The 26,831-nt window shown below is 48.7% G+C and overlaps 7 non-coding genes across 7 annotated transcripts; all 7 read right to left on the bottom strand.

Annotated features, from left to right (window-relative positions):
• Nucleotides 1–15,718: 15,718 nt before the first annotated feature.
• Trnae-cuc (transfer RNA glutamic acid (anticodon CUC)) lies at nucleotides 15,719–15,790 on the bottom strand. The gene has a single exon. It is a non-coding gene; the product is annotated as a tRNA-Glu (tRNA).
• A 104-nt stretch (nucleotides 15,791–15,894) lies between these two features.
• Trnae-cuc (transfer RNA glutamic acid (anticodon CUC)) lies at nucleotides 15,895–15,966 on the bottom strand. The gene has a single exon. It is a non-coding gene; the product is annotated as a tRNA-Glu (tRNA).
• A 456-nt stretch (nucleotides 15,967–16,422) lies between these two features.
• Trnae-cuc (transfer RNA glutamic acid (anticodon CUC)) lies at nucleotides 16,423–16,496 on the bottom strand. The gene has a single exon. It is a non-coding gene; the product is annotated as a tRNA-Glu (tRNA).
• A 102-nt stretch (nucleotides 16,497–16,598) lies between these two features.
• On the bottom strand, nucleotides 16,599–16,670 carry Trnae-cuc (transfer RNA glutamic acid (anticodon CUC)). The gene has a single exon. It is a non-coding gene; the product is annotated as a tRNA-Glu (tRNA).
• A 104-nt stretch (nucleotides 16,671–16,774) lies between these two features.
• On the bottom strand, nucleotides 16,775–16,846 carry Trnae-cuc (transfer RNA glutamic acid (anticodon CUC)). The gene has a single exon. It is a non-coding gene; the product is annotated as a tRNA-Glu (tRNA).
• A 275-nt stretch (nucleotides 16,847–17,121) lies between these two features.
• Nucleotides 17,122–17,194, bottom strand: Trnae-cuc (transfer RNA glutamic acid (anticodon CUC)). The gene has a single exon. It is a non-coding gene; the product is annotated as a tRNA-Glu (tRNA).
• Nucleotides 17,195–17,298: 104 nt separating this feature from the next.
• Nucleotides 17,299–17,370, bottom strand: Trnae-cuc (transfer RNA glutamic acid (anticodon CUC)). Its single transcript has one exon. It is a non-coding gene; the product is annotated as a tRNA-Glu (tRNA).
• Nucleotides 17,371–26,831: the final 9,461 nt, after the last annotated feature.

Here is a 26,831-nt window from a genome sequence, read left to right as displayed (position 1 = left end):
CGCTGGCTGAACACGTAGATGCAACTGGCCACGAAATAGACCGGGATAAGGCAAAGATAACGGTATGCCACACCTTGTAGCATAGGCGTGCGCAAGGTTCCCAATCAGGGGGGGGGGGGGGTCGCCTACTAAGTCAATAAGTCAATGCACGAGGCAGATTTTACGCCCCCCCCCCCCCTCTTAGGTGACTAGGGAGGGTGCCCCCCCCCCCCCCACCCCCGTGCGCACGCCTATGACAACACCCACAAATACAGGGAAATATAAAAAGAGATTAAAAATTATTTCAGACACCGGGAATCGTACACGGGCCTCCTGGGTCGGAGCCAGGTATCCTAGCCACTAGACCATGCCGGAGACGAAGGCGGGCTAAAACAACGCGCTTGTTAAACGAAAGCGAGTGAACAAATGTAAAACAACACCCACAAATAGAGCGAAAGATAAAAAGAGTTGAAAAATTCTTTCCGACACCGGGAATCGTACACGGGCCTCCTGGGTGAGAGCCAGGTATCCTAGCCACTAGACCATTCCGGAGACACAGACGGGCTAAAACAACGCGCTTGTTAAACGAAAGCGGGTGAGGAAATGTAAAAAACACCCACAAATAGAGCGAAAGATAAAAAGAGTTGAAAAATTCTTTCCGACACCGGGAATCGTACACGGGCCTCCTGGGTGAGAGCCAGGTATCCTAGCCACTAGACCATTCCGGAGACACAGACGGGCTAAAAAAACGCGCTAAACGAAAGCGGCTGAGGAAATGTAAAAAACACCCACAAATTGAGGGAAAGATAAAAAGAGTTGAAAAATTCTTTCCGACACCGGGAATCGTACACGGACCTCCTGGGGGAGAGCCAGGTATCCTAGCCACTAGACTATGCCGTTTTTTTTATTACCTTTTTACAACAAACAGGGTTACACAAAACAAGTACTAAAGGGTAAAAACATAAGCTTGTCTCAAGCATGATGTGTGTTTAAGAGGCCTTGAGTGAGGCCAATTCATCCAATGTCGTAAACCAATCAGGGGTGTCTTCTGCGTGTTCTAGCACATCTTTCATGTAGACCACACTTTCGATAAAGTAGTGTCGCGCTGAGCGTGCATCCACGTCCTCGTGTCGTACTGCCATGCGAGCCTTCCACATGGCATGCATGCATAACAGCATAACCATATCAGTAGGAACGCCCCCTGTGTCGTCACAGGGCAGAAATCGTATGCCAAATGGGGAAATCTTTTTTGATTGTACGTTGAAGGACGGCCCATAAAAATGTTGCATCACGGCAGTCGAGAAAACAATGGTTTATTGTTTCAGCCTTCCTGCATAATATGCAGTTAATCGACCAGGGAACGAAAATGCCTTTACTCTGAAGCCATGACTTCACAGGGAGCGTTTCTGTGTGTAGTTGAAAAGAAAACGTTTTTGTCGAACTTCGAACAGGCATGGCTCTGACTCTTTTAAGCACATTGCGTTCTGAACCCAATCAGTATTTTGATCTATATACTGGTAGAGGTAGAAATACATCTATTAGATCCTTATACAGCTTTTTCTTTGAAAATAACGCCAGATACTCAAGGGAAAAATGTGTTTTAAGTATACTATAAGAAGCCACTATTTCACGTAGAAATCCTGGTAATGAGCCAGCTGTCACAATGCTTGTTGACACATAGTCCGCGAGGTGGTCTCGTAGGCGAACTTGTAACACTGTTCTCAAAAAAGCGTTGCTCTGATCGCGGAGATTAGTAAACCTTGAAACAGCTTGTTTAAAAAAAATATGAGTTAGGCCTAGTCCCCCATGCTGCACCCTCTGAAACAGATTGCAATGACTCGTGCGCTCCCAACTCGAGCCCCAAATATAAACGGCAAACACTCTGTGAAGTTTCTGCACTGACATTCTTGTCATGCATAATACTTGTAGAACATGAAAAATTTTAGCGATTAGAAATACATTGCACACACTTGCTCTCGAAAAGATTGAGAATTTGTGACCACCCCGTTTCTGAGTTTTTATTTTTACCCTCTCGGTTTCTTCGATCCAATGCTTTATTGGCCGCGAGATCGAGCAGAGTCGCCGCCTGGCGGCTACTGGCTGAAGCGCGCCTAGTGTGGATTGCTCCCTGCGTCGTCTGCTAGCCACGTCGTGTTTGCATGTGCGCGTACGTCCTGTACGTTTTCAAAGGGTGGTTTGTTCTGTTATGTTAGCGCGAGTTTAACTGCTCATACGTATACCTAACATGGTATACAGAAGCAAATGGGTTTGCTCGGCTGCGTGCGCATTGTAATAAGATCAGTGAGTGCGACTTTCGAGAGGGCTGTGTATTGGTGTCGTACCCTTCGTTCGCCATAATCATTTCAGTGTTGGTGCCGCTTTCTGGTTCAAGCACGTCGTAAAGTGCGCTTGGCATAGTCCCAAACATAAGGAGCAATAAATAGTGTCTGAATGCCGCGTTTTAGCGACTCGGTGGTACACAAAAGCGAGGCTCATGCACTTTCGCGTTGTTAAGTGTATAACTGCGGCACTGTAGTTCATGATGAGCTTTAGTTGTGCTTAAGACGTCCTTTTATTGTACGGTCGTGGTCCCACTACAGCGAAATATTTCTATAAAGTGAAGTCTGACACTTCGGTACTCAAACTGTCCCCTAAAAAAGACATTGGGATGACACAGCAGTGCCCTTACAAAAAAACTTACAGCCAATCTGCAGAAATTCTACAGACCACGAGTCACCCCTGATTCGGAATGCGGAAAGAAAAGTGAAAGACTTTCTGTCACCCCTTGTCACCTCCCAGTAGGCAATTGGAACACCCTTTCTGCAGAATGTCCGCAGAGCATTTGTAGCCGCCAGGATGCAGCATGCCGGCAGAATGTCTGCAGTGCGTCTGCAGAATTTCTGCGGCATTTCTGCAGAATGTGTGCGGAGCTTTGTCGCGGATGAAAAAAATAAATAAGAGCTGCCCTTTGCGTTAGCACCAGGAGTCAAGTAACATGCAGCATCCAGGGTTAGAATACCGTACATACACCCACCAACACACGACCACAGCGTACACGCAACAACAGCAAAGTAAATACCGCACACTCGCGCTTCACAAACTAACACCGACCACCCGGTATATATAGCCATGGTATCTTGACCTGCCATTCAGTGCCGGTGGAAAAATTCCTACGCTTCAAATTTTTAAACACGTTCACAGAATGCATGTAAATTTATGCTGAATGTTAGGTAGCCATAAAATACACAGATCTGTTAATCTACACCCGCCAAATGTGCAACGCTATTTTAATTAGCGCATTCCAATTACCAGCTGGCAGGCTGTCGCATGGTGCTGCAGAAAAGCTGCAGCCTTTCTTCAGAAATTCTACAGACCACGAACAACCCAAGCGCAGAGCACGTGAAGACAAGTGACAGACTTTCTGTCACCCCCTATCAGTGTGTGACTGAAAAGTGAAATCCATTTAATCATTATTATCAAATGTGTCATGGTCCAGAATATATAGATAGATACATATATATTATATACATCCACATGCACGCACTCTGGGCGCTCATTATCAGAAGAGCTGCTTGCCGTCTGCTAGGGGTCTGCAGAAAATCTGCAGACTAGGTCTATATGGGGGTGACTGGTGGGTGACTGAAAGGTGAAATCCCTTGAATCATTATTATCAAATGTGTCATGGTCCAGAATATATAGATACATACATATATATTATATACATCCGCACGCACGCACTCTGGACGCTCATTATCAGAAAAGTCTGCCTGCCGCCTGCTAGGGGTCTGCAGAAAATCTGCAGACTAGGTCTTTATGGGGATGACTGGTGGGTGACTGGTGGGTGACTGAAAGGTGAAATTCACTTAATTTTTATTATGAAATGTGTCATGGTCCAGAATATATAGATACATACATATATATTATATACATCCACGCGTACACACTCTGGGCGCACATATCAGAAAAGTCTGCTAGGGATCAGCAGAAAATCTGCAGACCAGGTCTGCAGAAAGGTCAAGTCTATAGGGAGGTGACTGGGGTGACTGGGTTGTGACTCATAGGTGACAGACAGGTGAAACCAATTTTTGTAAGGGTGATAAAACGGAGTTCCCGCGCGCAATGTTAACTTTGGGTGAAATTTATGCAGAAACACCCGTGTGCTTAGATTTAGGTACGCTTTGAAGAACCCAAATGCTTAAAATTAATTCCGACGGCGTGCCTTACATTTTTGTAGTATAATGTCACTCAAAATCTCATCCTTTTTTTTTAAAATTATCTTGAGCGTTTGTGTGGAGTTGTTATAAATTGATGGAAGTCAGCGGACGTGTTTAGTTTGAGAAGAAAAACCCTTATTCCATAAAATAACCGGACCTTTGTTGCACCACTGTCGTGCATGTAATCAGTCGATGAAAACTCTGTGCTAAACACTCTTACATGCGTATGCGTATTCGCGCGAACAGTGCTATTGAACTCATTGCACAGGAATATGGGCTGGTATATAAATGAAGAAGAAGTAAACACTTAAGTAGTTCAGGCGTGCTACAGCAGTGCGTAGTACACAGAACACAAGGTAAACACGTACAGAGAAAACAACAAAAATGTCGTGTAGTGCGTAAGCGCAGACTGTCACCCAGGGCGAGCATACCTTTCATCGGCAGATTGCGCTTATCTCACTAGTAATAGTAACGTTGGATGATCTTCGTGCATCGATTCAACATTGAAGAGCGTATATATCACCAGTAAGCTGCAATCAGCGCATTTTATTCGCCGACAATCGGCTCAAACAGCTCACAACGAAGCGCCGCTGTGTGCATTTGTATACGCGCCGCCGACCGCCTCTCCACACTAACGCGGCGACGGTGCTGCCTCCTGTAGGTCGATCTCGCGGCGAATAGGCGCCTTGTGGTGTTGCATATGGGACGCCGAGGTATACGTTTGGGGAGTCAGACCATTCTATGTTGCAGTATAGTTGTGGCTTAGTTTACCAGTCTCCGTACCAAATGCCGAGGCTTTTTGCCCAGTTTACAGCACTCCCCGTAGCTTGACAAATTGATGTAGTTTCTTTTACCACTTTTTGTACACTTTCTTTGTCTGTACATAGCACGGCAATGTCGTCCGCGTGTGCCAGCACTTTGATCTCGTTGTCACAATAGCGAAAGCCTTGGATAGTGGGACATGAAACAATTTTTTGGCAGAAAGGCTCTATATATAGCGCAAATAGTAACGAGCAGGTTGGACAGCCTTGGCGCAAGCTGGCAGTAACTGGAATGCTCTCACTAAGTTGTCTGTTTATTATCAGTTTGGCTGTGCAGTCTGCATAAGCCATTTTAACGCCCTCTAGGATAACGGAACCTACATTAACGTGTTGAAGTACTAGTAGTAAAAAGTCACAGTTTCGCCGCAAGGGCGAAGCAATGAATGCGATAGCAAGAAATTAATGCTATACGAAGTGAGGCTCGCCAATGGATACTCTCAGTTTGAACAGCGTTCCTGTTGCAAAGGCGGCCGAAGCAGCGAAGGAAACTAGCGTGCTTCAACTGTCGAGCTGTGACACTTGATAGCTCGCGCTCATCTTCTGTTTGTTCGTTTAGCGGCGTCCCTTCAGCTCGAGTGACTTTCGTACGCTCGGTAACATGAGCGCGCACATCACGGTGAAAGCGTGAAACATTCCTCTTCCCCTCACCGCGAGAAAACCGCGCGAGCAGACAACGGAAGGGCAATGTTCTCGCTGCGCAAATATAAGAAGCGAGCGAGCTCGACGACGAATTTTAAACGCGCCCGTCGCGCTGCTAGCGCCATCTCGCTGGTAATGAAGAAACGCTTATTATCGCCTGCCGTCTCTGAGTCCGTCTAGCGGTAAAGGGTATGTATATAACGCTCGCCGTTAGCTACGAGGAGGATCTGAGTTTCGTGGCGTAGTGGATAGCGCCACTCGCTGCGGAGCAAGAGGTCCCTGGCTCGATTCCGCGCCTCGGAAGCATTTTTCTGAATTATTTTTCTTTGGGGCTTATATATATTGTGACGCAACGGTTAACGCGACCTTTATTAGGCCCTGAATGCACCGTGAAGCGACCACACCCGAGGCACAGATCTCACAATCAAGCAGCGTTCCCACCACCGATGAAGATGACGAACACTCATGATGATGAACATGCATGAAGAGGGTAGATGTGTCTAATGAACGCCCACACTAACTTCCCCCCACGCGAGAGCGGTCATCCTGACCGCATTTTAAAGCGAAGAAGAACGCCTTGTGAAAGGCTTCATGCGCGATACGTGGACTATCTCTGCGGCCCGGCAGCGGCGGTCCGCTGGAAGAACAACGGGTGCCACGCGATAGTTGACGGGAGACGTTTGCTCCAAGACCGTGTAGGGGCCAATAAAGCGTAACTGAAATTGCTCGCACAAGCCAGGAGTGCGAACGGGTGTAAGAAGGAGCACTTCATCGCCAGGGCTGAAGGACACGGCGCGATGAGATGCATCATAGTCAAGCTTGCGGTCCTGTCGCCTTGCTTCAGTGTTGACGCGGGCCAGCTGGCGGCAATGAAGCAGCCGGCACACGTATTCTTCACTGGTGGATGGAGATGGTTTAACAGGCGCAGAGAAGAAGGAAACGTCGAGGAAAGAAGAGGGGAAACGACCATGGACGAGATAGAACGGGGAGTAACCGGTTGTACGCTGTACGGAGGTATTGTACGCGAAAGTCACAAATGGCAAAATTGCGTCCCAGTTTCTGTGATCCGGTTGGATATACATGGCTATCATGTCTGAGAGCGTTCGATGAAAGCATTCAGTCAGCCCGTTCGTTTGCGGATGGTAACTGGAGCTTGTTTTGTGGGTGGTGCCGGATGCCTTGAGCACTTCGTCAACGAGTTGTGAAAGGAATACCTTTCCACGGTCGCTCAGGATGACACGGGGAGCACCGTGACGAAGGATTAGGGCTCGGAGCATAAAATCAGCAACTTCGGAAGCTGATGCAGAAGCCACGGAAGCTGTTTCGGCGTAGCGTGTCAGATGGTCGGCAGCTGTAACGATCCATCGATTACCGGTGACTGTCATAGGAAGCGGACCGTACAGATCGATGCCAACTACCTCAAATGGTTCCAGCGGACACGGGAGTGGTTTTAGTTGTCCGCTTTGAGCTGATGTAGGGAGCTTTCGACGCTGACAAAGCGTGCACGAAGCAACGTACTTCGCTACACTTATCCCGGCCGCGGCGGCTGCATTTTCGATGGAGGCGAAAATGTTTGAGGCCCGTGTGCTTAGATTTAGGTGCACGTTAAAGAACCCCAGGTGGTCAAAATTTCCGGAGCCCTCCACTACGGCGTCTCTCATAATCAAATCGTGGTTTTGGGACGTTAAACCCCAGATATTATTATTATTATTCGCTACACTTGTGGACAAGCCCGGCCAGTAGTAGTGACATCTGATGCGATCGTACGTTTTCTGAAATCCCAAGTGTCCAGCGGTCATGTCGTCGTGGTATGCCTTGAGGATTTGAGCGCGAAGAGAGCAAGGGAGAACGGGCACCCAGCGTTGACCGTCAGGATGGTAGATATGGCGGTACAGGACGCAGTTGTCGAGCTTGAATTGCGTCAGCTGTCGACGAAGACGGGCGTTAGGGGGCCGAGAAGTCCCGTCAAGGCGGTCCATAAGGCGGCGACAGTAAGGATCGGCGCGTTGGTGAGATAACAATGAACCACACTCGTTCGAATAAGTCGGGCCCATAGTAGCTAAGCATGAAACGTGTGGAGAAGGGACGGCCGAGAGCTCGTCGCGTGCGGTAGTGGTGGTGCCGTTATATGGTTCCGAAGGAAGCGGGCAGCGCGAAAGGGCGTCGGCGTCTTGGTGTTTTTTCCCCGACTTGTATGTAATACTGAAGTCATATTCTTGCAAACGAAGAATCCAGCGACCAAGGCGGCCAGACAAGTTCTTGAGTGTCGAGAGCCAGCACAAGGCGTGATGGTCTGTAACCACAGTAAAGTGGCGGCCGTGAAGGTAAGGTCGAAACTTCTGTACAGACCAAACGACGGCTAGGCACTCCTGCTCGGTGATGGTATAATTCTTTTCGGCGGGTGTCAGTACACGGCTGGCGTATGAGACGACCCTCTCGCGTGAACACTTGTCTCGCTGTAGCAGAATACCACCAATGCCATGACCACTAGCGTCCGTGTGCAGGAGTGTAGGTGCGGTTTCGTCGAAATGGCAAAGAACTGGTTCGGACGTGAGGGCACACTTCAGATGAACAAACGCCGATTCACATTCAGGAGACCACACAAAGGGAACGCCGGAGCCGAGCAGCTTGTGCAAAGGCGAAGCGATTGAGTCGAAGTCTCGAATGAATCGACGAAAATAGGAGGCGAGGCCGAGAAAACTGCGCAAATCTTTGGCTTTTGCAGGACGCGGGAAGTGTTGGACAGCGGAAATCTTGTCTGGATCAGGACGAATGCCGTCCTTGCTTACGATGTGACCTAACACTTTAATTGTCTTGCTCGCAAAGCGGCACTTCTTGGTGTTCAGCTGAAGGCCTGCGTTGGCAAGACACGCGAGCACTTCGCCCAGACGTTGCAAATGCTGATGGTATGTTGATGAGAAAATAACTATATCGTCCAAATAGCACAAGCAAGTTTTCCATTTCAGGCCTCGCAAAACGGTGTCAATCATTCGCTCGAATGTTGCTGGAGCATTGCAAAGGCCGAATGGCATGACGTTGAATTCGTAGAGCCCATCTGGTGTTGAAAATGCTGTCTTTTCTTTGTCGTCCTCGTGCATGGGTATCTGCCAATAGCCCGAACGCAGGTCTAGACTTGAGAAGTACTCGGCACCCTGTAGTGAATCCAAGGCATCGTCTATGCGCGGCATGGGGTAGACATCCTTGCGGGTGATCTTATTAAGTGCCCGGTAGTCTACGCAAAATCGCACGGAGCCATCTTTTTTCCGTACTAAAACAAGGGGAGATGACCAAGGACTCGCTGAGGGACGTATGATGTTCCGTTGCAACATATCGGCGACATTTTCTTCAATGACCTTCCTCTCGGATGAAGAGACGCGATATGGTCGACGGCGTACGATGGAAGTGCCATCCGTCTCGATCCGATGCGTGATAATGGACGTTTGTCCCAAAGAGGAGGAGTGAGCATCAAACAATGTCGCATGTTTCTGTAGCAAGGCAAGCAACTCATCTGACTGCGATGAGGTCAGGTCGGGACTGATAGTCGCAGCGAGAGCAGAAACGCATGGGGAACGTGCAACAGAAATAGGGTCAGAGGACGCGGGCACGAGCGGAACAACAGAGAGAGGCTGGGATTCCGTGACGCAAGCCATTGTGGTGCCTTTAGGGATGAGAATCTTCTCGGACGTCTGGTCTGTAGCGTAGAGAAGTCCGCAGCCATCGTGGAACCGCACTAGCCCTGACGCAAAGGCTATCCTTCTTGCGAGACAGCGTGCAGACGGTAGGACAAGCACGTCACCATAGTCGATCACGTCAGAGGCGATGGTAACTATTCGTTGATGACCAGGTGGTAGCTCGGTATCCTGCACAGCGAGCAAGCGAAGTGGCTTGTCATCCGCAGAAAGGGCATAGTCAGTTTCCGTCATGTGAAGAACACGTTCTCGACAGCAGATGGAAGCATTTGCCGTAGACAGAAAATCCCACCCCAATATCATCTGGTGGGCACACGAACTCAGCACGGCGAACTGTACGTAATGGAGGAGTCCATCAATGAAAACACGAGCGGTGCACATGGCGAAAGGTTGAATGACGTCCCCTTGAGCAGCGAACAATGTAGGTCCATCATAAGGGGTGGTGACTTTCCGGAGACGGGAACACAAAGAACGATCAATAACCGATAAACAAGCACCAGTGTCTATCAAAGCGTCCACGTATACACCCTCTACTAAAACAGATACCATATTATATGGACGCACTGGAGGAATTTCTGTCTTGTCGTTCAATGCAGCTTTTCCTCCAAAAGCTGCATGGGTTAGTTTTCCGGGCGATGGTCGGTGAACTGCGAGACAGGTCGCAGTGGTGACGTAGAGCGGCGAAGGGGCGACGGTGAGCGGCGTCTAGTGGGGCGGTAAGTTGGTGCCGTCTCGGATGTTGCAGTTGGCGATGGAGAGCGACGTGGCGGCGGAGCGTAAGAACGGCGTTGAAAAGTGGCCCCGGCGGCACCATCATCCCGTTCGTAGGCGTCGAATCCACGGCGCTCGTCCTGCTGACGCTTACGACAAAAGCGTGCAATGTGGCCACGATACCCGCAGTAATAACAGACCGGACGAGGCGATCGCCATGGTGGGTGAAAGGGCTGGCTAGGCGCACTCGGTGTCATCGAAGCCAGGTGGGCAGGCGTCGAGTGTGCAGACATCGATTGCACAACACCTGGTGAACCAGCGACGACTTGTGCGTACGTTGGTTGGAGTCGAGGGGTCATAGAGTCCACATACGCTGGAGCGACCATGGACGCCAACTCCTGCTTGATCACGTCGCGCAAAAGAGTGCTGGAGGCGTGAGGTGGACTCGGGGTCGCTGATAGGCCAAGAGATTGTAGCTCTTCCCGTATGATCGCGCGGATCATAGCACGCAACGAGGGATCGGCGGTGGCGGTGTTGTCAGGGATGTCCGGCGGCAACCGCTGGGACTCGAGTTCCTCTAGGCGTTGGCACGTGGCAACAACGTCGGCGACTGTTGTCGGGTTCTGAATGGCCAACGCATTGAAGGCGATGGTGCCGATGCCTTTCAGCAGATGGCGAACCCTCTCTGATTCGGTCATGGAGGTGTTGAAACGGCGGCAAAGAGCAAGCACATCCTCAATGTATGAGGTGTAGGATTCGCCAAGTCGTTGCTTGCGAGCGTCCAAGGTCTTCTTTGCGAGAGCAGAACGAACTGCGGGAGTGCCGAAAATTTGGCGAAGCCGTTGCTTGAAATGGGTCCAGTCCGTGAAATCAATTTCGTGATTAAAATACCACGTTTTCGCCACGTCCGTGAGGTAGAAAGAAACACGGCGAAGCTTGGCCGGATCATCCCAGTTGTTGGTTGAACTCACACGGTCGTAGTGGTCCAACCAATCCTCCACATCTTCACCTCGAAGTCCGGCGAACATGGGGGGATCACGCTGGTGCCCACTGATAATCCATGGTGGATAGGCCGTGGTAGTCGGGGCAGTGGCAGTAGATGCAGGTGCGCCGGTTGGCTCGTCCTGAGGCATGGTACCGGACACCTGGTACAGACGGCGACCTGAGCGGAAGGAAGGAAGGAAGGAATACGAAAAGGGAGGCAGGGAGCTCCAGGAGGTAGAGCAGGATGGGAGAGGAAGGAAGATCGCTTAGCAGCCTCCACCACTTGTGACGCAACGGTTAACGCGACCTTTATTAGGCCCTGAATGCACGGTGAAGCGACCACACCCGAGGCACAGATCTCACAATCAAGCAGCGTTCCCACCACCGATGAAGATGACGAACACTCATGATGATGAACATGCATGAAGAGGGAGATGTGTCTAATGAACGCCCACAATATACATACTTATACATATACGGTGCATGACGGCGGCGACGGCGACGGCAAAATCCAGCCGAGACTGTCCATATAATTGCTATCGCAATAAAATTTCGTGGGTTACCCTATCAAAGGTCTTTTCAAGGTCTAGCTGTAGTATTGCAATTCGAGCTCATTCAGCGTCGCATGACTCCAATATATTTCTTACTACATGTATATTGGTGAAAATTGTTCTTCCCTTAATCCCGCATGTCTGGTGTGGGCATACTAGTGTTTTAATAGCTCTTTGAAGTCGCTTAGCTATTACTTTGTCCGCCGCGGTGGTATTGGCCTCGATGAGTTACGGAGTCGCCCTCTATCGGACGCGCCTCGATTGCGTGCTAGGCAGGATACCGCCGGCGCGCTCCCCATAGGTTTTGCTGTCGGCGCTCTACAAAAACACCTCGCGGAATCCTCCAGGGCATTTCTGTAAGTACTTTCGAAATGAGCTGTGTTCTTTACTGTCAAAATAATCATTTTCTACGAACTGAAAGCACAAGATAGTCTGCAGTCGCTGTCTCTTTGCAGAAAACCGAGCACCCGCTTCACGCTATCACCGCGTTGGAGACCCCTGAACCGGCTTCTTGCGTGAAAGGTAGTCACTCGCTGAGTGCAAACTATGTGAAATATCTCGTTAGAGTAGACTGCCTGTATAACCAAACGGAGCATAACAGAAAGAAGCCTCAAGCCAGCGATTGCACGGGTTCGCGACGAGCTGATGGTGCCATATGTATGAGCGTCTGCATGTATATGTTCGTACTGATGGTTTCGCTTTTGCTACGAGCGCGTTTTGGCAGCGCGCTGTGAACTTTAGGCCGCAAAATATGAGAATTTGTGAGTAAACAAACAACTACTGTTGCGCGGACGCTATCAGACCGGTTCAAAAACAATTTCCTTACAACTGCGGCTTCGGTGCGCATGGCAACTTTGTGATCTGCCGTCCCGACGATTCAGTGTTTCTTTTTTCTTTTTCGGTCTAAACTCGGGTACGTTTCAATGTCGTTTGGCAAGTTGTCTCGCACTGCGTATTGATCGGTCTTCTCAGCGGGCAAATGCCGCTGCTTCTGTTTCTTTATTCAGCGCATTCGTTTCGTTTGGTGCTGACACAAAACGTGAGCAAATGCGACGCCTCTTTTCAATGCTCCTTAATTATCGTTCCGTTTGTATTCCAGTGAACTCGCCGCTCTCTGTCATCAACAAATTCATAGACCAAAGCTTCACCACTTCGAGATTGCTGGTGGAAGAAGAACCAGTCTACGAGACCGAGCATGTAGCAGCATGCGACGCCTAGAAAAAGAAAGAAAATACAGTAACGTTTGCCAGACTTGTTCTGCAAACGTCGGCTGGGAACTAGGACACACATGAACTTGAAATAGCGGTGAATAAAATAGAAGTTATTGCAGCAACCAGCAGCCGCAAAACAGGATAGTAATTATTTGGCGTGTACCCCAGCAATTTTGGCAGCAGTGTCGTGTCTAACGCCAACAGGGTGGCATCTTTTCCACGTAAGTAAATAAGGCTCCAAGAAAATACATGGGGTTGGCCGGTGGGCCGATCACGTAGGCAATGTTAAATTTATGTAGCTTATAAAGCAATGCATGCCTCATCAAATGGGAAGGTTGCCCGTCGGCGTCCCGCGTCGGCGGCGTCAACACTAGTGATGCAAAAAATAATCGTCACGTGACCCATATGACGTCATCATGACGTCACATATCGCCAAAATATGTAGCGTCATTATGACGTCACATAATGTGACATCACATGATGACGTATTCACACGTCATGGTCGCTTTGCATTGCCTCCGTGATCGGTCACGGAGGCCGTGCAAAACCGCGTTAGGTGCAGAACGTTTTTGGAGGGGGGCGCGGGAGAATCAGTACATCGACTGACAAGAAGAAGATGGCTTTCGCCTTCTAGTCATCTTTAACGAATGCATAAGGGACCCTGTGCGTTTTTTTTTAATTTAACGTATCTAAACAATGACATGCGCATCTGCAGCCGATTTTGTGGACGCTGAGCACGGCGCCGACGATCAAGAGGTCGCATTGGAGGGTTCTGAGATGGCATCGCACGTGGTAAAAGGTAGCGCTTTTACCATCCTGTGGGAGATAAGCATCATTTGCCGGCGGGAAGCGCGCTCGTGCCATCGTCTCAGTGCGCGCTGTCTGCTACTCACCGAACATCGCAGGCCCGACGCAGTAACAAAAGTCTTCGTCGCGGAAGTACTTGTTGCACACAAGACTCGTAGCGGATGGCTACTTGCCGGTTCTTAGCTTTACAACCCATGCTTCACGCTGTTTCTTGTCCCGCGGTTACCAGTGCAGGCTGACACTGGGCTCCTTTGCGTAAGCGCGGCACTGCGGCACCGAGCGGTAGAGCCTCATGTTCGTCGCCTTCGGAGGCAGCCACTCTATTACAATGGTTTCAATTGAGTAGAAAATGCGAGGAAACTTCCGTATTTGAGCAGACCGCAGCGCATGTGGTACTTGAAGCTCGTTTTCAAAGCACGCGGCAGCGCTCCACAAGCAGCCGACGCGGCCGCTGAGACCACGTGATCCTGCCAAGCACGTCACGCCGACGGTGGCGCCGGCGTTTCCAGTGGTGGGCCTCGAGGCCAATAGCGGTTACGGTGCTCGGCTGCTGACCCGAAGGTCGCGGGTTCGATCCCGGCCGCGGTGGTCGCATTTCGATGGAGGCGAAATGGTAGAGGCCCGTGTACTTAGATTTAGGCGCACGTTAAAGAACACCAGATGGTCGAAATTTCCGGAGCCCTCCACTACGGCGTCTCTCATAATCATATAGTGGTTTTGGGACGTAAAACCCAAGATATTATTATTAGCTATTACTTTCATAAATACTTTGTAGTCAGTATTCGTGAGGCTTATTGGTCTATAGGACTCAACGGAGCGTAACTTAAGCGGATCATTGGTTTTAGGAATTAACACCACGTGCGTTGTCCTAAACGATGGAGGCATGCTTTTCCTTTGAAAACACTCGTTGATGACGCGATGCAAGGCTACTGACATTTCTGGTTAAAACACTTGTACAGGGTTGCGCCTAACCCATCTGGCCCAGGGGATTTACTTGGTTTTAAGTCTTCAATCGCTTTTTTGATTTCGTTTAGAGTAATTGGCATTTCGAGTTCTTCACATAGTTCGTTCTCTAGTTGTGGCAATAGCGGCAAAAATTCACGTTCAAATACTTTGGTATCTTCATGTTTTTGATTTAACAGCCAACGAAAACGTTCAGGGAAGGCTTTTTGGATGTTTTTTTTTTATATCGGGTAACTTCGTTATGATAACAAATTTCGGTAATGTCTTTTTTCACTGCGTATCGCTTTTCGTCTCCTAACGCCCGCTTGGTGGGCGTTTCTCCGAGCCAAAATTGATTTGCGCGTGTTCTGACCACTGCACCTCGATATCTTTCAATGTCTACCGCTTCTAATTTGCTTTTAGTTTCTTTTATTTGCTTTGCGAACAGGCCCGGTTTAGAATTTTCAGTGGTAAGTAGGAATTGTAGTGTATCGTGAAGCTGTCTTTCTTTATCTTTCTCTTTTCCACGCAGTGTGCACGCTCGGTCTATTGCCATGAGTTTGACGTCAGATTTAAACATTTCCCATAAGGAGGAAAAGTTATCTGAATGGTTCAGTAAGTTATCGATCTGTTCTTTTAGTTTTTGAAGGAATGGTTCATCTTATAACAGCTTATCGTTAAACTTCCATGTGTGCCAGTTAAAGCGACACGCTTTTTCCTTTTCACCGATAGTAACTGCTACTAGACAATGATCGCTAAAACTGACGCACTGTACGAGATAGTTGGTACGAAGCGGCAGAAATTCAACTGGTACATAGATACGGTCTAATCTTGTGTGGTCTCCTTGGAAATGGGTGTGCTTACGTCTGAAGCAACTAGACCATGCCGGAGACGAAGGCGGGCTAAAAAGACGCGCTTGTTAAACGAAAGCGGGTGAGGAAATATAAAACAACACCCACAAATAGAGGGAAAGATAAAAAGAGATGAAAATTCTTTCCGACACCGGGAATCGTACACGTACATCCGGGGTGAGAGCCAGGTATCCTAGCCACTAGACCATGCCGCAGACGAAGGCGGACTAAAACAACGCACTTGTTAAACGAAAGCGGCTGAGGAAATATAAAACAACACCCACAAATAGAGGGAAAGATAAAAAGAGATGAAAATTCTTTCCGACACCGGGAATCGAACCCGGGCCTCCTGGGTGAGAGCCAGGTATCCTAGCCACTAGACCATGCCGGAGACGAAGGCGGTCTAAAACAACGCGCTTGTTAAACGAAAGCGGCTGAGGAAATATAAAACAACACCCACAAATAGAGGGAAAGATAGAAGGAGACGAAAATTCTTTCCGACACCGGGAATCGAACCCGGGCCTCCTGGGTGAGAGCCAGGTATCCTAGCCACTAGACCATGCCGCAGACGAAGGCGGCCTAAAACAACGCGCTTGTTAAACGAAAGCGGGTGAGGAAATATAAAACAACACCCACAAATAGAAGGAAAGATAAAAAGAGATGAAAATTCTTTCCGACACCAGGAATCCTACACGTACATCCGGGGTGAGAGCCAGGTATCCTAGCCACTAGACCATGCCGCAGACGAAGGCGGACTAAAACAACCCGCTTGTTAAACGAAAGCGGGTGAGGAAATATAAAACAACACCCACAAATAGAGGGAAAGATAAAAAGAGATGAAAATTCTTTCCGACACCGGGAATCGTACACGTACATCCGGGGTGAGAGCCAGGTGTCCTAGCCACTAGACCATGCCGCAGACGAAGGCGGCCTAAAACAACGCGCTTGTTAAACGAAAGCGGGTGAGGAAATATAAAACAACACCCACAAATAGAGGGAAAGATAAAAAGAGATGGAACTTCTTTCCGCCACCGGGAATCGAACCCAGGCCTCCTGGGTGAGAGCCAGGTATCCTAGCCACTAGACCATGCCGCAGACGAAGGCGGACTAAAACAACGCACTTGTTAAACGAAATCGGCTGAGGAAATATAAAACAACACCCACAAATAGAGGGAAAGATAAAAAGAGATGAAAATTCTTTCCGACACCGGGAATCGAACCCGGGCCTCCTGGGTGAGAGCCAGGTATCCTAGCCACTAGACCATGCCGGAGACGAAGGCGGCCTAAAACAACGCGCTTGTTAAGCGAAAGCGGCTGAGGAAATATAAAACAACACCCACAAATAGAGGGAAAGATAGAAGGAGATGAAAATTCTTTCCGACACCGGGAATCGAACCCGGGCTTCCTGGGTGAGAGCCAGGTATCCTAGCCACTAGACCATGCCGGAGACGAAGGCGGACTAAAACAACGCGCTTGTTAAACGAAAGCGGCTGAGGAAAACAACGCCCACAAATAGAGGGAAAGATAAAAAGAGATGAAAATTCTTTCCGACACCGGGAATCGTACACGTGCATCCTGGGTGAGAGCCAGATATCCTAGCCACTAGACCATGCCGCAGACGAAGGCGGACTAAAACAACGCGCTTGTTAAACGAAAGCGCGTGAGGAAATATAAAACAACACCCACAAATAGAGGGAAAGATAAAAAAGAGATGAAAATTCTTTCCGACACCGGGGAATCGAACCCGGGCCTCCTGGGTGAGAGCCAGGTATCCTAGCCACTAGACCATGCCGGAGACGAAGGCGGACTAAAACAACGCGCTTATTAAACGAAAGCGGCTGAGGAAATATAAAACAACACCCACAAATAGAGGGAAAGATAAAAAGAGATGAACATTCTTTCCGACACCGGGAATCGAACCCGGGCCTCCTGGGTGAGAGCCAGGTATCCTAGCCACTAGACCATGCCGGTTTTTTTGCTTTATTGCCTGCTTAGCAAACAAAGTACAAATCAACATTTAAAAATACAGTGCAGTGTCACATGTAAAAGTGGTGCCCCACCTTTCAGCACATGGGATTTAAAAAGGCAGACGCTTCATGCCAACCAATTCAACCAAACAGGGGAACCTATCTGGCTTATCATTTTGTGCCTCGTATGCAGTCATCAAATATTGTACACTTTCAATGAAATACTCTCGAGCAGGCCGGGGATTCACGTCTACGTTTCGCACTGCCATCCGTGTTCTGCACACACTGTGAAGAACCAGTGCCATGAACATATCGTAGGGCACACCCCCTACGCTTATGACAGGCAGAAAACGGATGCCATACGGTTTAACGGGCAGTTCTTTCTTCAAGGTGCTTTGAAGGATGTCCCAGAGAAAGACTGCGTCAGTGCAGTCCAGAAAAATGTGGTCAACTGTCTCAGGTTTTCTACAGATAATGCAGTCTACTGACCAAGGGACAAATATTCCTTTTTCACGGAGCCAAGGTAATGTAGGGAGTGTGCCACTATGAAGTTTGAAAAACAATGTCTTAACTGATGGCCGAACTGGCATTTTTTTCACTCTCTTTAAGACGTCATCCCCTGGCCCATTGGGGTACAATGTTCTATACAGAGGCTCTGGCAACATGATTTCTACAAGATCCTTGTACTGTCTCTTTCGCGACGCCTTAGAGAGATACTCCATCGAAAATCGCACTCTCAAAATTTCCAAAGCCGCAATCACTTCTTGCCCCTCGGTCGCCTTGTCGCCCCGTTCACTGTGGTTACAATAAATCAGGCAAAAAATTGGACAACCGCACATGTATCACCGTTCTCAAAAAAACAATCACCTTGATCTCGTAAAGAAATAAACCTAGCCACTATCTGCCTTAGGAACAAGTGTACAAGACCTAGCCCCCCACTTTGCACAGAACGGAACAGATTTGTGCGACTTGTCCTCTCCCACGTCGAAGCCCAGATAAACACTGCCAACACTCCGTGGAGCTTTTGTAGAGCAACGCGCGACATAAATAGCACTTGTAAAACATACCAATCATCATCATCAGCCTGTCTACGCCCACTGCAGGGCAAAGGCCTCTCCCATGTTCCGCCACACTCGTGAAAACATACCACACTCGTGAAATAAGAAATATGTTGCTGACTGTTGACCTCGTAAAAAAGGAAAAGTCTCGCCTACCCCACTTTTTCGTCTTGATTTTTGGCTGTTCCGTTTCTTCTTTCCAATATTCTTTTGGTCCCCGTTAGTGTTGGAGAGGTACACCTAAGTAGTTGTCAGGTGTGACCTTCCACGTAATGTTTTCATATAATGATGGTGTGCTGTGCCAGTTTCCATGCCATATTCCAAGACACTTACTCCAATTTACTTTACTATCCATGCACTCACAGAAGGACTTCACATCGTTTAGTGCTGCTCTGACACTCTCCCTGTCTTGGCAGAACACAGTAATATCGTCCGCGTAACTAAGCATTTTGACCTCCGCGGACATCAAGCGAAACCCTCGCACCTGATCATTCTGTAGCACTTTCTGACATAGAAGTTCTGAATAGATAGCAAAAAGCAGTGCAGACGCAGGACATCCTTGTTTTACGCTTGATAAGACTTGTATATTCTCGCTAAGCTGTTTGTTTATCACGATCCTCGTAGTGCACCCCGTGTACGCCATTCGTACCCCTTCTAACACCACAGTTCCTATGTTGACGTAGTCAAGAATGTTTAAGAATACATCATGGTTCACGCGATCAAACGCCTTCTCGAGATCAATTTGTAGCATAGCTACTCGAGACTCAAACTCATCACAGCATTCTAAAATATTTCTTGCAATGTGAATATTCGTCGTAATCGTTCTGCCTTTTATGCCACAAGTCTGATGTGGTCCGACTATTTCTTTAATCGCAGTTTGGATCTGCCTGGCTAAAACGCCCATGAATATTTTGTAGTCAACATTCGCTAGGGTTATTGGTCTGTACGACTTGACAGACAGCTGTTTCGTGGGGTCGTAACTTTTCGGGATTAACACTATGTGCGTTCTTCGGAAGGATGTTGGCAATTCTTTCTTTTCGTATGCCTCACCTAGCATATTCCGCAGAGCTTCTGCCACAAAACTTTTAAATTTCTTATAGAATGCAACGCCTAGTCCATCTGGACCCGTCGTCTTTCCGTTGTTCATTTTTTCAATCGTAATTTCAATTTCTCTGGCAGAGATGGGTGCTTCTAATCTAGCTTTCGCGTCGTCATCAATCTTCGGCATAAGTGACAAGAAATGCCGAACGTAATGTACGTGCTGCTGTCCTGTTTTACGCCCGCCAGCAACTGTTGGAAATATTCCACAAACGCGTGCTCAATCTGCGTTTTATCTTTTGTAACTTCATTTTTGTATTCTATCGCCCGGATTTCGTTTCTTGTCGCGTAGCTCTTTTCATCTGCTACTGCACGTTTCGTAGGAACCTCGCCACACCAAAGTCCTTCTGCGCGTGCGCGTACTACCGCTCCTCGTTATCTTTCCATATCTGCGGCCTCTAATTTTTGTTTCACTTTGATTTCTTTGCTGCGCATGCCAGGTTGCGTGCACTCTTGACAGAGCAAAACATCGAGTTCGCACTGTAGTTGCCTTTCTTCTTTCAATTTGGTGTGCTTTATTGAAGCTGACCTTCCAATCGCTTCTATTTTTACTTTTTCCTTGAAACACTCCCACGTGTGAATTAGACTGCTCGTGTTGCCCTCGACCACTTCTTTTAGTTCCTTCTCTATGTTTTCCACAAACTTTTCATCCTCAAGTAACTTATTGTTCAACTTCCAGAGGTCCCAATTAAATATGGCCTTTTCTTTTTTATTAATGGTGAACATGACTAGACTGTGGTCACTAAATGAAACATTCTTCACAGCGTAGTCTTGGCACAGGGGAAGCAATGATGTAGACACATAGGCTCTGTCGAGCCTGGCCTGACTATTGAACTGGTAATGTGTGTAGTGGGTAGCCTGCGATAGCACATATCCCACGTCTTCCAAATCTCGCTCACGAACCATCGAATCCAAAACCAAGGCACTAGAGTCACGTATAGGCGTTTTACATGCCCTGTCTTCGGCATTACAGACACAATTGAAATCGCCTAGAATTATTGCTGTCTTATCACTCGATAGATACACTTCAAGGTTTTCAAAGAATATTTTCCTATCATGCTGTCTATTTGGCGCATATACGCAAACAACGCGCCAACTCACACCAGAAAAAAGAAAATCACATGCTATTAATCGTCCGTCATTATCAGTTTGTACGCTTTCTTCAACAAGACCAATTGTGTCCTTCATAAAGAGAAGACATCCACCTGATGTACCTAAAGAATGACTTACACATATATTGTAGCTAGAGCGGAAAGTCGGAAATATAGTATCCATCTGCTCTTCAGATTCTGTTTTTGTTTCCTGCACGGCGGCAATATCAACGTCATTTTCAAGAAACAAACGACGTAACTGATACTGCCGCCTCCTAAAACGTAAGCCTCTAACGTTAAATGTAGCGACACGTAAGGCTGCTTCTATTTTGTAAGCCATGCTTTTATCTTTTTGAGCGTGCGAAAAACAGAGTGTCTACTTCAGGTGAACGCTTGTCAAAAAAAAAAGCGGTTGCAAAAATTAACTCCATCTCCCCAAAGGGAACCCTGATGGGATGCGAAGCAGCAGCGTTGCGCACGGGTGGCGTCACGGGTTGAACGGCGCTAACGCGGGTGCTGCGGTGAGCGCTGCAAGATTCGTTTGAAGCGATGGCTGGCGTAGGTCTTGTCGTTTCTTCAGAGTGGACACGGGCGCTGGACCGGAGCTGGCGCGCGTTTCGCCTTGACTACCACGGCCTTGTGATCGGTGAAGTGCACGCTGAGAGGTTCCTGCAGACATTCGACGTCGAAGTTGGCAAAGACCAGATCGATGCACGTTCCCCTTATCGTGGTGGGTAGTTTCCGTTCCGCCGACTCGGACTTCAGCGAGTGCACGTCACGCATGTAATCGACGAGCCATTCTCCTCCTCCTCCGCTGACGTCAACGTTGAAGTCTCCCGCGACTATGGGCCTAGTGCGCTGCAGTTTTGACTGAACAAGTGGCGCCGCCCGCGGCGCGACGCGTTTCTAGTCAGTCGCGGCTGAGAGCGGGTGCCTACGGGCGGAACCATAGCAACTCGAAAGGACGAAGCTAATTCGCGGTGAAACAGGTGTGCAACTATGTATTGTGGCGTGTATCGCTGTCGCAACAGCTACAGAAACACTGTCGTTAAGCTGCCAGAAATAAAATTATATGGATTTCTATGGAAGGCTCACGAGAACGAGCGATGACAGCGTCGGATAAGGGCGGTGCGACGTGCGAGATAAACAGACGCTCTTAATTTTTTAATGCTTTCCTTGCTATTACTGCGCATATTTGCTCGTTGTGGTCATAAAGTCTGCCTTCTTTTTAGCCCCGATGGAGGTCTTAGGCAGCTCGTGAAGCACCGAAACCGCATATGCAGTGCCCACTTCTTGCGCAATGATGAGAGAAGCTCGAAAGCCCTGCATTCTGCCTGTGTGTTCCGACACGTTTTCCTGCGTGCTATGGGAAAGGTGACAGCGTGACCCTGCGACGAAGCGTTAAACATCCTCGTATCTAGAAGGGGGCGCGGCGATGGCCAGAGCCACGCGCATGACAGGTCTGTGCAGGATGTGTGCTCGCACTTGTTGACAAACATATACAAGGCGGCGACGAGCTTGCTTACACCATCTTCAGCGTCCACCCTTGCATCTGCACCTTGCTCCCACAATGTGCAGTTGGGTCTATAGACGGCTGGGAAAATGTGCAGAAATCATCGAAAAGTCCGAAGGGAACGAGCCAGCGTAAAAAAAAAGTGAGAGGAACGAACGTTTTTTTCTCTTGCTTAGCCCAAACATCAACTAACACACGCAGACTGATTAATAGCGAGAAGCCCTGCTGAATAGCGAGAATGGATGGAAAAGTCAAATGTAGCTCTTCGCGTAATGGATGAGGGAAGAAAAAGCACGAGCCGAGCGTGCCGAGCGTGCCGAGCGTGCCGAGCGTTGGCGATGTTGCCGAATGGAGGCGCATCTTCGTCAAAATGCCTTTAATTTAATGTAAATATTAGAAGACCTTGATAAAACTTTGATAACCTGAAGGCGGACGTCCTAGTCGACGCTCTTCACACACTTGCAACTGACTTCGAAGGGCCCCTTTGCTGACACAGTTTGCTCCCTGACGCCGAAAACATGGTTAGCGGCGTAAAGATCACTGCCGCGAAGAAGACTGCTTTTATTTTAAATAACTTTCTACGTATTCAGTTCCGCGGAATCGACACAATCACGAGCGCTGCTCGTTCCGCAATACCATTGCTCTGCTCCCACAGAGCGGCGTTCGCAGCATGCCGCGACGGGATCACGCGCGCGGCCGCTACTCGCGGCGCTGACTGTCCTAGCGCCGCAGCGCCACCATACCAGCTGTCGAGGCCTATAACACTCGATGTGCGCTCGAGCGTTGCGAGCGGTGGGGAGGGTGAAGCGAGAGAGAGGTGACACGTACAGGCATGTTTCAACGCGTACGTTAGGCACGCGTCAGGTTTATTGCGCGTGAAACGACGAGACGGCGGTGTAGCGAGCGGCGGTGGCGGCAGGTGTTGCGGCCGAACGGACGAGGCGGCAGCTGCGGGCGCTGCGGCGAGCGCGCGGCAGGCGAGGGAGAGAATTACGTCAGCGCGCACTGCGAGGGGAGCGTGACGTCAACGCGCAGCTGCGGCGTGACCTACTTGGCACCACTCCAACACCTGCGGCGAGGGGAGCGCGTTGCGGCGCGTTCGTACGGACGCACGGAGGGACAGCGTTACACAGGCTAGTCAAAGAGCTGCTTCGCATCTAAAATTTTCACACCAGGCTCACATCATTTTACAGGCATATTGCTGGGCAAACAATGCTCACTTACGGGTTACTTTCTGTCCAGAAAAAGCACAAGAGTCTAAAGTCCCAGGTGGCGTATGCTGCGGAAGCTGCTTTGCCTCCGCCCGTGAGTTGGCCTGGAAGTTCGGCCGTGGCTTCAACGTCGGACGCCTAATTCCTGAGGTTTTAGTTGGTAGTTCTCCTCCACCACAGGCCCCGGAGGAAGCTCCGTATTCGCCCCCATTGTCTCTCGGTCGCTTTCCAGCTAGTTCACTGCCTGTGTTTTCGCTGACTTCCATGTCGTCTTTCAGTGTCTCGGCGTCACTGGGATCATTTACAGTAGGCAGGTGCTGTTCCGCGTTGACTGGTGCTTCTGGCTCCAGTGGCTCTGGCTCAGACGGCTTCTCCACGACCTTTCCGTCCGCTATCCCGCAGGGTTTACTTGATTTCGCCTGTTGGGGCGTAACCTGTTCTTTTTTCCCGGTCGTACTTGCTGCTTCTTCAGCTTCATGCTCATTTATGAACAGCCAGCGCCTCCTCTATTTTTCAGTGCCTGGGCGAACGCTCTCCTCGGGCCGTCGCGCGCGCGCTCCGCGTCCGCTCGCCGCTGCCGCGTGGTGGCGCTGTGCAAGTAGACTACGGGAAGACGACAAATGAGGCTGTAAAGGGCGATATGGGATGGGCAGGTTTTGAGGCGAGGGAGGCTCAGAGCAAAATGAGGTTCGAAGAAAGGCTAAGGAATATGAAGGAGAGCAGATGGGCAGAGAAGGTGTTCCGTTACTTGCATAGCAAGAGCGTGAACACACAGTGGAGAAAAAGAACTAGGAGGCTCACTAGTAAATATACGGCTGGTAGTGAAAGCAGTATGTCAACAAAGAGCGTTAAGCGAAAAACGCCAGGCCTGCGCTGAAACCGCAGCACAGTCACAGCGAAAGCTGGAAGAGCGGCGTTTCTAGAACTCATTGTAAGCTCTCTTGGGGCTACAATAAAAGTACACTAGAAAGGTACCCACTACACCATAAATTACAATTTTTGTGAAGTTGGGAAGCACCTACTAAGGCATTATTCGTCATTCTGCGGAGATGCGAGGCACCAGCTACGCGTCTGTAAGGCATTATGTGCACTTTGTTGACGCGACGACTGATGACGATGAAGAATTATGGCTCAGCCCTTTGTAATGGGTTGGAAGCTTTAAACGGCCCACCAGTTATGTAATGTGCATTGGGTGACGCCCGGTCGCTATTTCCCTCTCCGTCATGCTGTATAACATACGTTGACGTGGGAGAGAGACCGGGAGGGGGGGGGGGGGGCGAAGAACTTTACTGGAACCCACTACGCTATAAATCATTTTAATTTTACTGAGACCACGAGGAATTGGATCATGCGCTTTTGGGCTTCCTTGGCAACCAATACAAGTGCACTTGCGAGGAACCCACTACGCTATAAATCACTGTAATTTTTGAGAAGTAGGGCAGCAGGCACTGTGTCATGTTTCGTCATTCTACGGAGAGCGTTGGTACCTGCTAAACGCATGTAAGGCATTATGCGCACTTTGTTGATGCTGTGCCTGATGACGATGAAGAATTATGGCAGAGCCCTTTGTAATGGGTTGGAAGCATTCAACAACCTACTCGTTGCGCAATTCGCATTGTGTGACGCCTGGTTACAGAATTCGCGTTGTGCAACGCTTGGTGCTTATTTTACTCTTCTACCACGCTATATTGCATATGCTAATGTGGTTCCTTCCCGACATGAAGCCTGTAGAGGACCTTTTTGCAAAGCAGTTTCAAGCACCGGCATGGCTCAGAGGTTAAATACTGGGGTCCCACGCAGAGGGCCCAGGTTCGAACCTCGTTCCATCGTGGAATTTTTTTCTTATTTCGTTTTTTTTTCTTATTTGGAGCGATACTGGTTACGGACACCGGCGGCGGCGGCGGCGGCGGACAACTACGGCGCCAAAAACGGCCGGTGAAATGATCTCATTACAGCTTTCGCTGTAAAAGTCAGAGATTATCAGAGAGGCGGAGAGGATATACTGGATGGCATCTATGGAGAAAAAACCTGCTTTGAGTAACTACCGAAAGGGCAAAAATGAAATAAGGAGGGAGGCATTTTACGACAATTCAGTGGGAAGCGCTTTACTGTTTGAAGCGAGATCGGGTTGCCTTAGAACGGGTAGTTATAAAGCGAGATTCAGTAAAGAAGAAGAACAATGCACGTGCTGCGGGGAAGTTCAGGAAACGGCGGAGCATGTTCTGATTGAATGTGGAGACATCCACCCAGGTGTACGTTTGGGCACGAGCCTACATGACGCCTTGGGTTTTAGAGACAATGGAAAGCTGAACACACCCGCGATTGAAATAAGTAAGAGATGGTTAGAGTATTGGTGGCAGAAAACTAGAGAGAAAGGACAAAAATAAATAATGGGAAAAAAAAATAAGGACATTCTGCCGTAAAGGGCACAGAACGGAGCTGAAAACTTAAGGTTTTTTTTTCTTCTGGAGTAAAATAGTTTTAATTGAAGAAAAGACACTGGGCCAACGCTAAAAAAAAAAAAAGAGTAAAGGTTTTTTTTTTTTTTCGAGCCTGGTGGCACACTTGTCACCGCCCCGTTATAAAGGGGACGCTCATAGCATCCATCCATCCACGGGAAGCTGGCACTGAATGGTCGCGCGTATCACGAAGCTCACGAATTCGTGTTTGCATCCGAGTTTAATTGCATTTGTGCTTTTTGCAGGCTTTCACAGGTACAGGGAGATGGAAAGAAACGCGAACATAGCTGCGCGCTGTTTTCATCACGCTGTGACCGTGGTGGCAATAAAAAGATGCTAGATGGTCTTTTATTGTTTCATGGATGACGTCGTCTCTTCATGAATCATCCAGGCTATAACCACTTGAAAATAGATGCAAAACAGCAAAGACTACAGATGCCGCATGTTCGCGTGTCTTTCTATCGCCGCTGTACGTATTCAGCAGGCAGTCTGTCAGGCCGCGCTGCCGGTTCGATACTTGCACTCGAGTTTGATAGTATTCGCGTTTTATTCTCTATTTCAGGCTATTGCAACCGCCCCATTGCCTTATTATGTCATACTGTTGTGTTCCACTCTGCAAATGGAACTGAAAGAAATTATGATTGTTTTTTTATTTCCCTTTATTGATAAAGAAAAAAATCTCACAGGGTCCCTTATGCATTCATAAGGGACCCTGTGAGATTTTCTAAGACGACTGAAAGGCGGAAGCCATCTTCTTCTTTTTCTTCCAGTCGTTGTACTGAACATTCCCTGCCTCCCTCCGAGATAATTCTGTGCCTATACCGTGGTTTTCTTACAGCCTCAAGGATCGGAGGCAGTGCAGGCTTTCTGCACATCATCGGAGGCATGCACTGCATCCGTGATCGGCCCATTTTGACCAAGCGAAGGTGCAATATGACGGTGTCACGTTGTATGACGTCACACTAATGTCACAAAATTTTATGATCTGTGACGCCATATGATGTCATCACGTAATTATTTTTTGCATCACTCGCG

Source organism: Rhipicephalus sanguineus, chromosome 1 (genome assembly GCF_013339695.2).
Source record: "Rhipicephalus sanguineus isolate Rsan-2018 chromosome 1, BIME_Rsan_1.4, whole genome shotgun sequence".
In the NCBI taxonomy this organism is placed as follows: Eukaryota; Metazoa; Arthropoda; class Arachnida; order Ixodida; family Ixodidae; genus Rhipicephalus; species Rhipicephalus sanguineus.
This window is presented reverse-complemented; position numbering and strand designations above follow the sequence as displayed.